The sequence below is a fragment of the Cetorhinus maximus genome, chromosome 20, assembly GCF_964194155.1.
Source record: "Cetorhinus maximus chromosome 20, sCetMax3.hap1.1, whole genome shotgun sequence".
Lineage (NCBI taxonomy): Eukaryota > Metazoa > Chordata > Chondrichthyes > Lamniformes > Cetorhinidae > Cetorhinus > Cetorhinus maximus.
In genome coordinates, this window is record NC_135898.1 from 84,114,160 (window position 1) to 84,129,500 (window position 15,341).

Genomic DNA, 15,341 nt, shown 5'->3' on the forward strand with positions numbered 1-15,341 from the left:
TTTCCATTCTGTAGAAAAACTCGAACACTTTCCCCTGCCTGGGTGCATGATATTATTCAATATAATTATTTCATACAAGGGGTGTAATTGGATTCTATTTTATCAGCAATCCCACAGGGTAGAAAGATCAAATGACTCCTGAGCAACAAAGTGGGATGATTGAACAACATAGATCTTCAAACACAGAGCCTCCAGTTTACTGTCTCAGTTGAAAGACGGCACCTCCGACTCTCCATACTTCACTGGAAGTATCAGCGCCAAGTCTGGGGAGTGGCACTCATGCCCACTACCTTCTGGCTCAGAGGTGAGTGCTACCCAGCCCAGCCAACTCAGTCAATAATGTATCTTAATAATACCCAATATACAACACATAAACTCAATATTCCTTCATAGGATTATATTAATATTTGTTATCAAGGTCCATTTTTGTTTAAAGAAATGAAAAAGGAGTTGAATTAATTGTTAATTAAATCTAGATGTTATCCAGGTATATTGATATAAATGCAACACTTTCATGAATAAATATTTGGTTTATGGTAATTACACATTTTTCTATTTAAAACATAGATATTATTAATATTAATATACCATATAATGTGTATATTAATGTAAATAGAAAATAATATATATTAATGCATAATTTAATTTCTGTATATTATTTAAGGTATAAAGTATTTTATGTGTAATTAGTACAGATATGTGTTTAATTATATATATATATATAAAGACTCTACATTTAATGTTGCGCCTGCATTTTCTGGATCAGATAAGACGTGGGGACATTGCAATATTTCGCGTTTCAATTTAATACTTCGCATAAAAAATTTAGATAGCATCTTTTTGAAAGCTTTCTCTCCTGGTCTCTGCTAAAAACCCTGGCGCTCTTTCTGCATTGCAGTCAAACACCGAGTCAGGCACGTCTTTGGGATTTACAGCTAGTCCGATATATAGCAGCTGACAGCGCAAGCCAGTATTGAACCAGCATAACAAAAGAAAATCTAAATTGCCTAAGCAAACCTTGGCAAAAAAATTCCTGATTCTGTTCTTTTAATAAAACAAATTGGCAAAATATAAATATTGCATCGCTTTGGGCTAATTGCTCCATGGTAAAATATGACAATTTTAGCATATTTGCAACATTGGTGCAAATAATTATTCATATATAATTAACTTTCAACCGGAATCTGAATTATTTCAATCTGACGCTGAGATTACTGAAGCCTAAAGCAGTTTCGTGAGCAGACACCGTAATTACGTGTATACAATACGCGCCCCATACTGTATATTAGCCACCAGTTTGTTCCATTACTTAGACTGTGCTGTGATCCTAGATGTATCATTGTTGTATAAACTATTTCAGCTTAGTTTTGTGAAGCTAGGAGGCTTAGTATTGCAGGGCTCAAATTCCAGGGAACTGCACTGAAATAGCTTGGTAATCACAGAACCTTTACAGTGCAGAAGGAGGCCATTCGGCCCATCGACTCTGCACTAGCTCTCTGAAAGAGCATTTTACCGAATCCCACTCCCCTGCTTTATCCTCGTAACCTTACACATTCTCTCTTTTCAGATATTAATCCAATTATTTTTTGAATACCTCAATCGAACCTGCCTCCACCACCCTTTCAGGAAGTTTGTTCCAGACTCCAACCACCCTCAGGGTAAAAAAATTTTCTCCACATCACTTCTCCTTTTGGCCATTATTTTGAATCTGTGCCCTCTAGTTCTTGATGATCTCTTGAGTTGGAGCAATTTCTCACTATTTACTCTGTCCATGCCCCTCAGGACCTTGAATACCTCTATCACGTCTCCTCTCAGCCTTCTTTTCTCCAAGGAAAACAGTCCCAACCTCTCCAATCCATCCTCATAGTTACAGTTGTTTATCCCTGGAATCATGCTTCTGAATCTCCTATGTGCCCTCTCCAATGCCTTCACATTCTTTCTCAAGGATGGCACCCAGAACTGGATGCAGTACTCCAGATGAGGCTTAACTAGTGTTTTATACAAATTCAACATGAGCTCCTTACTCTTGTACTCAATGCCCCTAATAATAAAGCCCAGGATACCATATGCTTTACTAACTACTCTCTCAACATGCCCTGCCACCTTCAATGACTTATGTACATATACACCAAGGTCCCTCAGTTCCTGCACCTCCTTTAGAGTTTTTCCCTTTATTTTATACTGTGTCTCCATATTCTTCCTGCCAAAATGAATCACCTCACACTTCTCTGCATTGAACTTCATCTGTCATTTGTCTGCCCAATCCACCAACATGTCTATGTCCTTTTGAAGTTCAGGGCTATCCTCATCACAGTTGACAATGTTTTCAATCTTTGTATCATCCACAAATTTTGAAATCATGCCCTGCACACCACAGCCTGCGCCATTAATTTATATCAAAAAGAGCAAGGGTCCCAACACTGACCTTTGGGGAACTCCACTACAAACTTTCCTCCAATCTGAAAAACAACTATTTATCACTACTCTCTGTTTCCTGTCACTCAGCCAATTTCTTATCCAAATGCCTACTTTCCCTTTTATTCCATGAGCTGGAATTTTGCTCAGAAGTCTATTGTGTGGCATTGTGTCAAAAGCCTTTTGAAAATCCATATACACATCAACAGCAATGCCCTTATCAACCTTCTCTGTTACCTCCTCAAAAAACTCCAGCAAGTTAGTTAAACATGATTTTCCCTTAATGAATCCCTGCTGGCTTTCCTTAATTATTCCGCACCTGTCTAAGTGACTATTGATTTTGTCCCGAACTATAGCTTCCAGAAGTTTCCCTACCCACTGAAGTCAAACTGACTGGTCTGTAGTTGCTGGCATTATCCTTGCACCCTTTGAGCAGGGGTGTAAGATTATCACCGGTGCCTCTGAAATGTCCACGCTCGTTTCCCTCAGTATCCTTGGATGCATCTCATCCAGTCCGAGTACCCTATCAATTTTAAGTTAATATAGCCTTTCTAATACCTCCTCCTTCTCAATTTTAAATTCCTTGAGTGTACCAGTTACCTCCTCTCTCATCTCAGCCTGGGTAGCATCCTCTTCCTTTTTAAATACAGATGCAAAGTACTCATTTAATACCTCCACTACGTTTCCTGCCTCCACATACAAGTCTCCTCTTTTATCCCTAATTGGCCCTACTTTTTCTTTTATCACCCTTTTATTGTTTACACGCTTATAGGAGACCTTGGGATTCCCTTTTATGTTAGCTGCCAGTCTCTTTTCATGCTCCCTCCTTGCTCTTCTGATTAGCTTTTTTCACTTCCCCTCTGGTCCTTCTATATTCAGTTTGATTCTTCATTGTATTTTCTACCTGACATCTGCCGTATGCACACTTCTTCCTTTTCATCTTCACCTCTCTCTCGTCATCCAGGGCATTCTAGATTTATTTGTCCTACCTTTCCTCTTCAAGGGAATTTACCTTGACATTTCCTGCAATACTTTTTCTTTGAAGGTGGCCCATCGTTCAGCCACCATCTTTTCTGCCAACATTTGATTCCAACTCATTCGACTCAGATGCATTTTCATCCCATCGAAGTTGGCTTTCCCCCAATTAATTATCCTTGCTCGGGATTGTTCCTTGCCCTTCTCCGTGGCCAACCTAAGCCTGATGATAAAATGGTCACTGTCCCCTAAATGCTTTCCCACTGATAATTGATCCACTTGAGCCAACTTATTCCCCGGAACCAGGTCCAACAGTGCCTCATTGGACCGGAGCCATACTGCTGCAGAAAATTATCTTGAACATGCTCCAGGAACTCTTGCCTCTTTGCACTATTCCTATCCCAGTCTATGTTTGGATAATTGAAGTCCTCCATTATAATTGTTCTATAATTCTTGCACCCCTCTGTAATTTCTTTGCAAATTTGTTTCTCTACATCCCTTCCACTAGTTGGAGGACTATATACTACGCTGAACAATGTTATTGTACTTTTTTCACTCCTTACCTCTAGCCAAAGAGATTCTGTCCTTGACCCGTCTGGAACATCCTCTCTCTCCAGAACTGTAATACTATCTTTAATCAATACTTCTACTCCCCCCACCACCTTGTCTCTCCTAAATACCTTGTACCCAGGAATATTTAATGCCCGGTCCTGTATATAGCCAACCTGTGCCTGTAGTTCACCCATCTTATTGACCACACTCCATGCATTCACATATTAATTGCATTATAATGTTCACATTAATCCTGATGTATGCTTTTTAACATTCCCTCTTGCTCTGACCCCATCTAATGGCTTACTATTGCCTCCTCTAGTTCTATCAAACTCTCCAAATATTCTATTTACCTTGATACTACTCTCTGATTTATCCTCCTTATCAGTTAATACATCTCTACTTCCCACTGCCAGCTTTTCTCCTCCTCTCTGAATTTTCCATCAGGTTCCCATCCCCCTATCGATCTAGTTTAAACCTTCCCCACGAGGGCATTAATCCCAGTTCTGTTAAGGTGCAACCCTTCCTTCTTGTACAGGTCCCACCTGCCCCAGAACCAGTCCCAATGCCTCAGAAATCTAAAGCCCTCCCTCCTACTCCATTTCTCCAGCCACGTATTGAATGACTCAATGTTCCTTTTCTTATGCTCACTAGCACATGGCACTGAGAATAATCCTGAGATTACTGCACTTGAGGTCCTGCTTTTCAATTTCCTTCCTAACTTCCTAAAATCTGCTTTCTGTACCTTGTCCCTTTTCCTGCCTATGTCATTGGTCCCAGTATAGACCATGACCTCTGGCTGCTTGTCCTCTCCCAAAAGAATGTCCTGCAGCCGCTCTGTGACATCCTTGACCCTGGCACCAGGGAAGCAACATACCATGCTGGAGTCACATCTACAGCCGCAGAAATGCCTGTCTGCTCCTCTTACTATGGAATCCCCTACCACTAAAGCTCTTCCACTTTTCCTCCTCCCCTCCTGTGCAGCTGAGCCACCCGTGGTGCCACGAACTTGGCCCTTGCTACAGCCCTCTGAGGAACCATCTCGTTCACCAGTATCCAAAATGGAAAAGTGGGTAGAGAGCAAGATAGCCTCAGGGGATTCCTGCACTACCTGCCTGTTTCTCTTAGATACTCCGGTGGTCAACCATTCCCACTCTGCCTGTGTGCTTCTTAGCTGCAGTGCAACCACCTCTCTAAACATGCTTTCCACATAATCCTCAGCCTTATGGATGCACCACAGTGACTCCAGCCACTGCTCAAGTTCTGCAGCACGAGCTCAAGTTTTTGCAATTGGTGACACTTCCTGAAAATGTAGTCATCGAGGGCACATTGTGCCTGCGTGACTTCCCACATCCTGCAGGATGCACATTGCACATGGCTGAGCTGCACTGACATACCTTAAAATTTATATAGTGTTTACTCACCTGTCACTCACCAAACATCTCCTCCTCTCCCTCTTGCACTCTTTATGAAGTCTCGCTGTTCTCTCCCTCTCACAAACCGGTTCATTTAGCTTTAATACACATTTTAAATTCATGTAATTTTAACGTTTACTTAAAAATCTTCACAGAGCCCTGAAACATCAATGATACTCAGATATTTTCCAAAAAGTTACAGAAAATGATCAAAAATTGGATTGCAACTTGACATTTTCATTTTTAGTTTGTTTGTTGACAAAGTATTGAAGGGCCTTTACTCTGTATCTAACCCCTTGCTGTACTTGTTCTGGGAGTGTTTGATTGGCACAGACTAGCGGGAGTTTTACTCTGCATCTAACCCCGTGCTGTACCTGTCCTGGGAGTGTTTGATGGGGACATTGTAGAGGGAGCTTTACTCTGCATCTAATCCTGTGCTGTACCTGTCCTGGGAGTGTTTGATGAGGACAGTGTAGAGGGTGTAAGCCAATGCATCATTTAAATTGTACTAATCACATTTAATCATGTAACAATGCTTTTATTTCTTTTGTATTAACAAATTTAAGTTGGTTGTGGTGGAGTCCTGTGGACAGAGTTTGTCTCATGGTGGGAAGAAGACGGAGCTATGGAGAAGAGTTTTGACTGAAGACATCACTGAAGCTCATATTAAACTTTGTAAAAATAAAGACATTTTCAACTAAACAGACACACACACAGAGGCATATGAGGGCAGGTCCCTGAGGTGGTAGATGGTCATGGACATTTTGGGCAGAATGGTCCCAGATTTGCACTAAGTGAAGTTGCGGGTGAGAAAAAATGTTTTACCTGCCGACCGCTATGGTGGTTTTTCGGACGGTATCATCCCATTCCCACCTCATTAATAATACAGCCACAGGAAACACGCCATCTCACTGGCGGACGGCTCCGATTTGCCTGTCACGCTGTTACCTCGCCGCTTCCTCATGCAGGGCGCCATATTTAAAAAGTCTGTTTGCGTGCAAACTTCTCAATGCTTGCAGCCCAGGAAGGTATCGGTGAAGACATGGCTCCAAAAGCCAAGAAAAGTGCAGTCCCCCCTGATTCAGTAACGCATCCCTGGGACGCCTTCAGGGCTCTGCGGATGGCCGCCGCGATGTCCTCTAACCCCATTCTGGCTGCAGGATGCCAAACAGTCTCACCACTCCAGCTTGGGAGGCGGTGGCAGAGGTGGTGAGTGCCAATGCTGCACTCAAGAGATCGGTCTTCCAGTGCAGAAAACAGATCAATGATCTCTTGCCAGGGTAAGGCAACCATCTCGTCACACTAAACTCACACCCTCACAAGCCCATCACACATTCACTGGCATCTCACTCACTGCCAGCTCAAGGGACATCATCACTCACTCTCTCACACACCCTCACATCTCCATCTGGCCTCATCTCCTCTGGAGACTGCCTCCTCATCCCTCACCATCTTGAGGCCACTTGCATGCCCCCACACACACCCTGGGATACCCTCCTTCCCCAGTACAGCCCTCGCCCTTCAGCCTCTTCCCTTGCCTGAGGCCACCTCTGCCTTCCCCAAGCGAGCCCTGGCCCTGCAGACATTGAAAAGCCACCCCCGCCTTACGGCTGGACTGGTAGGTAGACACCTGCCCATGAGCCACCCTAAAAGTGATGTGGTGCTGCCTGCAAAGCCTGGTGCTGATGACTGCGAGTGCTGCCCGAAGCAAGGTAGGCAAAAAAACCTGGAAGTCCCGAGCAAAGTGCAGCCCGCCTTGGTACACGTCGCTAATGTACAGTTGTGAAACACGTCAGGGCGCAATCACACCAACGTCCTGAGATGATCTAGATGATTCCGGCTTATAATTATATGATGTTCCTGACTTCTGGCGGTGGGAAAAGCCATTGACAGGTGGAGCGGACGATCGCAAACTGGTTTCACGATGGCCTGAAACTGATTTTTGGCCCTCTAACCATATTGTCTGCTCACGCCCGCCATGACGCTTGATGCCCATGGGGATGTAAAATTCCGGCCAAACCTTAACTAGACAATAGCCATCCAGGAATATGTGAATGACCTTCTTTCTGCCACAAGATACAGTAATCACACCCATTGTTGGCATGCACCTGGAGACACGACCCCCACTGCCCCATCCCCCCCCCTCCAAGGGCAGATATGACCACATAGGGGTGGTTCTGGATGGCAAGGGTGGGATTAATAAGCCAATCGGATGATCCGATTCAAGGTATTACCTTATATGCCAAAGGACAGGTGCAGGAAGATGCATAAAGACACAGCCCTCAAGGACATTGTTACTGTAGGCGGTACAATGGCCTGGTCAGCCATTCTGAAGGTGCGGTGGGAGATCTGTTGAAGAACTGACCAGCTGAGACGGACCCTAACTCGCGGGATTCCTAAGCAACCAGAGTCACTGTGAGTATGTACTATTGCTTAGAGATTTAATAAAGGTGTTTCACATTTAGTGAAACAGTATCCCAGGTTGTTGTGCCATTAATATCAAAGGTAGGGACAAGAACTTGTGGACCAGAGAAGGGGGGTCATACAAGGGAGCTTTATTCTGTATCTAACCTCATGCTGTACTTACCCTGGGAGTGTTTGATGGGGGCAGTGTAGTGGGAGCTTTACTCTGTATTTAACCCTGTGCTGTACCTACCCTGGGAGTGTTTGATGAGGACAGAGTAGAGGGAGCTTTACTCTGTATCTAACCCCATGCTGTACCTGTCCTGGGAGTGTTTGATGGGAACAGTTGGCACAGTGGTAAGATTCCCCCTGGGTCACTTGGAATACAGACATTACTTAAGCTTCTGCTTTTTCGAATATGAATTTGCTTGGCCTCCAAGCAAAGGCTCTGAATAGTCTGTGAGTGAGCTCCTGTCAGGGATGGTCGACATTGATTGTGACCAATAAAGGGTATGGAAAGTGAGCAGGACTTTAACCCATAAAAGTTATTTAAGGTTAGTTCTGAAGCCAAAATCTCGGCCATCCTTTCAGTGTCCATTTGCTGTTTTGAATAGTTCCTTTCGCCTGCGATATGCAGCCACCGAACGCACTTTCCTGCGGATTGTGCGAAGTTCCTCTCTGTAGTCCTTGTGGTGCATCTGGACGTATCCCTGAGGTTCACAGAATGTCTACACGACAGAGAAATAGGTTAAAAGATGACAGCATACAAGGGAAAGCACACAGTCGCTTCCCCAGAGCTCATCACCTGCCTTGGTGCAAACTATCTCTCTCTTTGGCTTCTCTCTTTCTTTCTCTTCATCATCTTAGTCTGTCAATTTCTCTCAGTATAACTTTCTCTTGTCCTTTAGTTCCTTCCTTTCTCAATTATTGTCTCATCCTTTACCTGTCTATCTGCCTTTCCATTTCTCTCTTTCTCTCTGTGCCCATGTCTCTGCCAAGGCCCTTTGTTTCTCTTTTCTATCTCTCACTCATACTCTATGTACCAGTCCATCTCACCTGTTTTCTTGTCTATCTATCTATCTCTTTCACTGCCTCTCCACCTTGCTGTCTCTCACTCTTCTCCTTCATTCACTACCTCTCTCACACACTCTTCTCGCTCTCTCTTACCACCAAATTTCCTCAGGTAATGCTCCTGATTGGTCCATGCAACTTGGCATAGGATTGGTGTAAACTCCAGATATGCTGGGTAATCACAGCTTCTGCCAATCTTCTGATGTTACCACGGATGATCTAGGGAAACTCCAAGGAATTTCTTGGCATTTCTCTCTTTATCATTATCTCATACTCTCTCTTTCTGTCTCCCTCTGCTCCTTACTTCTCCTCTCCATTTATCACATTATCTCTTGTTCTCCCTCTCTTCTCTGTCTTACCCTCTCTATCTCTTTTTCCAGCTCCCCCTCTCTCCTTCCCTTTCTGTCTCTCTCATACACACTCCAGGCATGATTTTAACTCACACAATGACCATTCACTTATATAGAGTTAAAATTAGGCCCTCTATTTCTGTCACTCTCGCTAGCTTTCCTGCATACTCTCTCTTATAGTTTCTGTCTGTTTAAACTCCCCATCAGCTGCTCCTGAATTTGCCCCTTTGGCCATGTTAACTGGTGGCAATCCCAGCTGAGTTACCTCAAACTCCTGGAAGAATTCCTTGTATCCGTCCTTTAATATGTAAAGTTCTGGAAAACAGAGGCTGGGATACACATTTGCATTCCGGTCCATTCTCCTGAGATTCCGGCAACTAGGGAGAGAAAGAGAATAAAACTTTGTGTGGGGAACAGATCAGTTGGTTTCATCAGGTGTTGATAACACCAAGATCATTGGTTCAAACCTTATGTGGGTCACCTGATATTTACTTGATTAATTTGCAGCTGTTTGTCATTTTAAAAATCGAATTATACAACACGTGTCATTTGACTCTGAGCTGCTCACGTTCATGTCACATATTAGCTGCTTTAGTGCTGTGTGCAGTGGGATATTAAGTTTAGTGTGACCAACTCCTGGGGAAATATGTTAGGGACACTTTAGCGTGGAGAATGGGACAGTTGGTCACCCTGTTGGCCAATGGGGTTTATGCGTGCGATTTCTTACTGGAGTCGATTTGGATCTCATTGTAAAGCAGAGACTCAGCAGTTTATCAGCCCACAGGGCAGAAAGGAAACAAGAAGGTCACATGAAACTCAAGGCATTCTCATGCACCTGACTCAGGACTATTACTAGCAAGGGGACTGGGGCTGGGTTACCTCTCACCAGCTACATAATGTGTGCCACCAGCGAGAAATTGTGCTACCAGAGAGAAAGTGTGCTACTGGAGGAAACAAGCCAACAGGAGAAGGAAGGAAAGAAAGAAATTACAATGATATAGCACCTTTCACAACCCTCAGGATGCTCCAAAGAGGTTCTCAGGCAGTGAAGTACTTTTGAAGTGTAGTCATTGTTTTAATGTCAGAAACCTGACAGCTAATTTGCTCATGGCAAGATTGCACAAACAGCAATGACCAGATAATCTGTTTTTGTGATGTTGATAGGGGAGGTGTTGGACTGGTAACCCAGAGATCCCAGGGTAATGCTCTGGGGACCTGGGTTCAAATCCTACCATGGCAGATGGTGAAATTTGAATTCAATAAATATCTCGAATTTAAAAAGTCTAATGAGTTAATCCCAGGAACCTGGGTGATATTTATTTCGTATGATGCTGATTGTCATAAAAGCCAATCTGGAAATTTAGCCTACATGTGACTTCAGATCCACAGCAATGTCGTTAACTCTTACAGAATTACCTGGAAAAACTCAGCAGGTCTGGCAGCATCGGTGGAGAAGAAATCAGTTAACGTTTCGAGCCTTCACGGCCCTTCGGCAGAACTGAAGCATAGTTAGGAGAGGGGTGAAATATAAGCTGGTTTAAGGTGGGGGGAGGGGGGGGGCGGCGGGGGTGGGGAGAGAGAAGTTGAGGGTGTGGTGATTGTGGAGATAAGCAGTGATAGGAGCAGATAATCAAAAGATGTCACAGACAAAAGGATCAAAGAGGTGTTGAAGGTGGTGATATTTGTCTAAGAAAAGTGCTAATTAAGAATGGAAGACAGGACACTCAAAGTACAGAGATAAAAACAAAAAGCTAAAAGCTACTGCGGATGCTGGAAATCCAAAACAAAAACAGAATTACCTGGAAAAACTCAGCAGGTCTGGCAGCATCGGCGGAGAAGAAATCAGTTAACGTTTCGAGCCTTCATGGCCCTTCGGCAGAACTGAAGCATAGTTAGGAGAAAGGAGAAATATAAACTGGTTTAAGGTGGGGGGGGCGGGGGGGGAAGAGAGAAGTTGAGGGTGTGGTGATTGTGGAGATAAGCAAGCCGTGATAGGAGCAGATAATCAAAAGATGTCACAGACAAAAGGATCAAAGAGGTGTTGAAGGTGGTGATATTTGTCTAAGAAAAGTGCTAATTAAGAATGGAAGACAGGATATTCAAAGTACAGCTCTAGTGGGGGTGGGGTGGAAAAAACTAACAAGGTTTTAGTTTTAGATTTAAAAATAATGGAAATAGGTGGGGAAAGAAGAATCTATATAAATTATTGAAAAAAAAGGGGGGGGGGGAGAAACGGGGTGGGGATGGGGGGAGGGGGAGTTTAAGATCTAAAGTTGTTGAATTCAATATTCAGCCCGGAAGGCTATAAAGTGCCTAGTCGGAAGATGAGGTGCTGTTCCTCCAGTTTGCGTTGGGCTTCACTGGAACAATGCAGTGAGCCAAGGGCAGACATGTGGGCAAGAGAACAGGGTGGAGTGTTAAAATGGCAAGCGACAGGGAGGTTTGGGTCTTTCTTGCGGACAGACCGCAGGTGTTCTGCAAAACGGTCGCCCAGTTTGCGTTTGGTCTCTCCAATGTAGAGGAGACCGCATTGGGAGCAACGAATGCAGTAGACTAAGTTAGGGGAAATGCAAGTGAAATGCTGCTTCACTTGAAAGGAGTGTTTGGGCCCTTGGACGGTGAGGAGAGAGGAAGTGAAGGGGCAGGTGTTGCATCTTCTGCGTGGGCATGGGGAGGTGCCATAGGTGGGGGTTGAGGAGTAGGGGGTGATGGAGGAGCTGTACCACCCCCTACTCCTCAACCCCCACCTATGGCACCTCCCCATGCCCACGCAGAAGATGCAACACCTGCCCCTTCACTTTCTCTCTCCTCACCGTCCAAGGGCCCAAACACTCCTTTCAAGTGAAGCAGCATTTCACTTGCATTTCCCCTAACTTAGTCTACTGCATTCGTTGCTCCCAATGTGGTCTCCTCTACATTGGAGAGACCAAACACAAACTGGGCGACCGTTTTGCAGAACACCTGCGGTCTGTCTGCAAGAAAGACCCAAACCTCCCTGTCGCTTGCCATTTTAACACTCCACCCTGTTCTCTTGCCCACATGTCTGTCCTTGGCTTGCTGCATTGTTCCAGTGAAGCCCAACGCAAACTGGAGGAACAGCACCTCATCTTCCGACTAGGCACTTTACAGCCTTCCGGGCTGAATATTGAATTCAACAACTTTAGATCTTAAACTCCCCCTCCCCCCATCCCCACCCCGTTTCTTCCCCCCCCACCCACCCCCCCGCTTTTATTTTTCAATAATTTATATAGGTTCTTCTTTCCCCACCTATTTCCATTATTTTTTAATCTAAAACTAAAACCTTGTTAGCCTTTCCACCCCAACCCCACTAGAGCTGTACTTTGAATATCCTGTCCTCCATTCTTAATTAGCACTTTTCTCAGACAAAACACCTCTTTGACCCTTTTGTCTGTGACATCTTTTGATTATCTGCTCATCTCCACAATCACCACACCCTCAATGTGTCTCTCTCTCCCCCCACCAGCCCCCCCACCAGCAACCCCCCCCCACCCCCCAACCTTAAACCAATTTATATTTCTCCCTTCTTCTAACTATGCTTCAGTTCTGCCGAAGGGCCGTGAAGGCTCGAAACGTTGACTGATTTCTTCTCCGCCGATGCTGCCAGAGCTGCTGAGTTTTTCCAGGTAGTTCTGTTTTTGTTTTGGATTTCCAGCATCCGCAGTAGCTTTTAGCTTTTTGTTTTTATCTTTGTGATTGTATATGTTGAGTAGAGATGAAATCAGAGTTGGCTTCAGCCTGGGTGTCTCCCATGATCAGTAACTTTGTAATGCTCATCTCTCAGGTATACACATGGAGAATGGGCCCTTGGAAGAAGATAGCCACATGTGTGGGACTGGCAGCAGCTAGAGAAGGGCAATGGTGAGGGGAGTGGAGAGAATGGAAACAGCAGAGTGTTAGTGACACTTACAATTTGGGACCTCGCTCCGAGGAGAACTCGCAGTGAAAGATGATGACCCTACAATGCTTCCTGGGATATGGCAATGCCTGACTTGGAACGAATGTGTTGATCAGCTGCTCCTCTGTGTACAGGTTCAGGGCTCCCTGCAAAACACACGGGGAAAAGGCTTCAGAATGAACAGGATGGACAGAGTGGAAAATGTTCTATTTCCCTCTCCGTGATTAGGGAAAAAGGACTTGCATTTCAATAGCACCTTTCACAACCTCAGGACATCCCATTAGTATGGTTTTGATGTGTCATAGGAAACATGACAACCAAGTGGCGCACAGCAAGCTCTCACAAACAGCAATGTGATAATGATCAGATAATCTGTTTTGGTGATTTTTATTGAGAGATTAACATTTGCCAGGATACCAGGGAGAACTGCCCTGGTCTTCTTCAAAAAATGCTGTTGGATCTCTCTACATCCGCCTGAGTGGGTAGACAGGTTTAACATCTCATCCAAAAAACTGTACCTCTGACACTGCAGCATTCACTGCACTGCAGCGTCAACCTAGATTTTTATGCTCACATCTCTGGAATGGGTTTGAACCTCAATCTTCTGACTCAGAAGCCCGAGTGCTGCCCCCTGAACAATAGTTGACAAGACGAGGAGTCACATCACAATGAAATAATTCCACTGGGTCTGGCTCACCTTTCAATCTATTTGTTTACGTGGCCAACACTTATGCATGTGGCTAGGCAGTGGGTGGCCATTCGACCACACTAGGCATCACTCATAGAGAAACACAATCCTGTCCTCTTGGATAGCTGGATCAGGAGTAGAAATGGGAATGGGGAACCTAACACTGTGCAGCGGGTCCAGTTTGTAGGAGGCAGTTTTCTCGGGAATGCATTTCAGTCAAACGTGAGGGGAAGGGAGTCAAATGGAAAGAGTAAAATAACCCAGACAGAAAGAGCAACCTCCAGTATCGCCCCCCCCACCGCCAACCCCCTCCCTGACCTCCTCTGCCAATACTCAGTCATAATATCAGAACTAGGGTCTCCCCCTTGTCCACCTGCTTGTCGGCGGTGGGGGGATAAGGTGGAGGAAAAGGGACAACCAACTAGAATTTGAAATGTAAAGCAGAAGAAACACGGTCACAACCCCACAGGCCACAAACAGCGAGTAAGAAACAAACCTTTATGTGCCCTCCATTGTATTCATATGGGTAGCGACAATCCACTATCACATACTCATCAATGACATGTTCAAACTCCCCACCCAGCAGAGCTGCTACCTGTAAAACATCACAAAACCTCAGCGAGATCATTGCCTCATGACAGAGAGAAAAAAGAAAGAACTTGCATTTCCCTAGCGCCTTTCACTACCGAGGGACATCCCAAAGCGCTTTCCAGCCAATTATTTAATTTTCTGAAGTGTCGTCACTGTTGTAATGTAGGAAACACAGCAGCCAATTTGCACACAGCAAGCTCCCGCAAATAGCAATGTGAAAATGACGAGATAATCTGTTTTCTTAGATAAAAACAAAATGCTGGAAAAACTCAGCAGGTCTGGCAGCATCCGTAGAGAGAGAAAAGAGTTAACGTTTCGAGTCCGTGAAGAGTCATATGGACCCGAAACATTAACTCTGTTTCTCTCTCCACAGATGCTGCCAGACCTGCTGAGTTTTTCCAGCATTTTCTGTTTTAATTTCCAGCATCTGCAGTATTTTGCTTTCATCTTAGTGTTTTTTTGGGATGTTGGTTGAGGGATAAATATTAGCAAAGACACCGGGGAGAACTCCCCTGCTCTTCTTCGAAATAGTGCCACGGGATCCATTATATCCACCTGAGAGGGCAAACAGGATCCCAAATGTCTCACCTGAAAGACAGCACCTCTGACAGTTCAGCACTCCCTCAGTATTGCACTGGGAATGTTAACCTGCATTGTATCGGGGTCCCAAAGTAAAGGCAAGGTGCTAGAGAAGACAAGGTTGGAAAAGAGAAGGAAAGGAATATTGTTGCAGTGGTGAGGTCGAGTTGTGGGAGGGGTCATGGCAGAGAGAGACGGAGCTTGGCACAACCCTAAAAGCCAACGCCTGGTCAAGGAAGAGTCGAATTTTCACCTCTCCCCCTCGCACTGAGATCTTGCCAGGACACAGACTCCATGGAGCCCAGCTGCTCTTGCTCCAAACGCCACGATTTTGCACCAGGGCCCACACGGAGAGCATGTGCAGGCTATTGCATTGTAAGGGGCAT

General features: G+C 44.8%; 2 long non-coding RNA genes across 2 annotated transcripts in view; both read right to left on the reverse strand.

The window, feature by feature from the left end:
- The window catches only part of LOC144694527 (uncharacterized), a 59,107-nt gene that overhangs the window by 14,603 nt on the left and 29,163 nt on the right, over positions 1–15,341 (reverse strand). The window lies entirely within an intron of this gene.
- Positions 8,447–13,237, reverse strand: LOC144694702 (uncharacterized). Its single transcript, XR_013579814.1, has 3 exons — positions 13,110–13,237; positions 9,447–9,558; positions 8,447–8,488 (listed from the first exon to the last, which is right to left on the reverse strand). It is a non-coding gene; the product is annotated as an uncharacterized LOC144694702 (long non-coding RNA).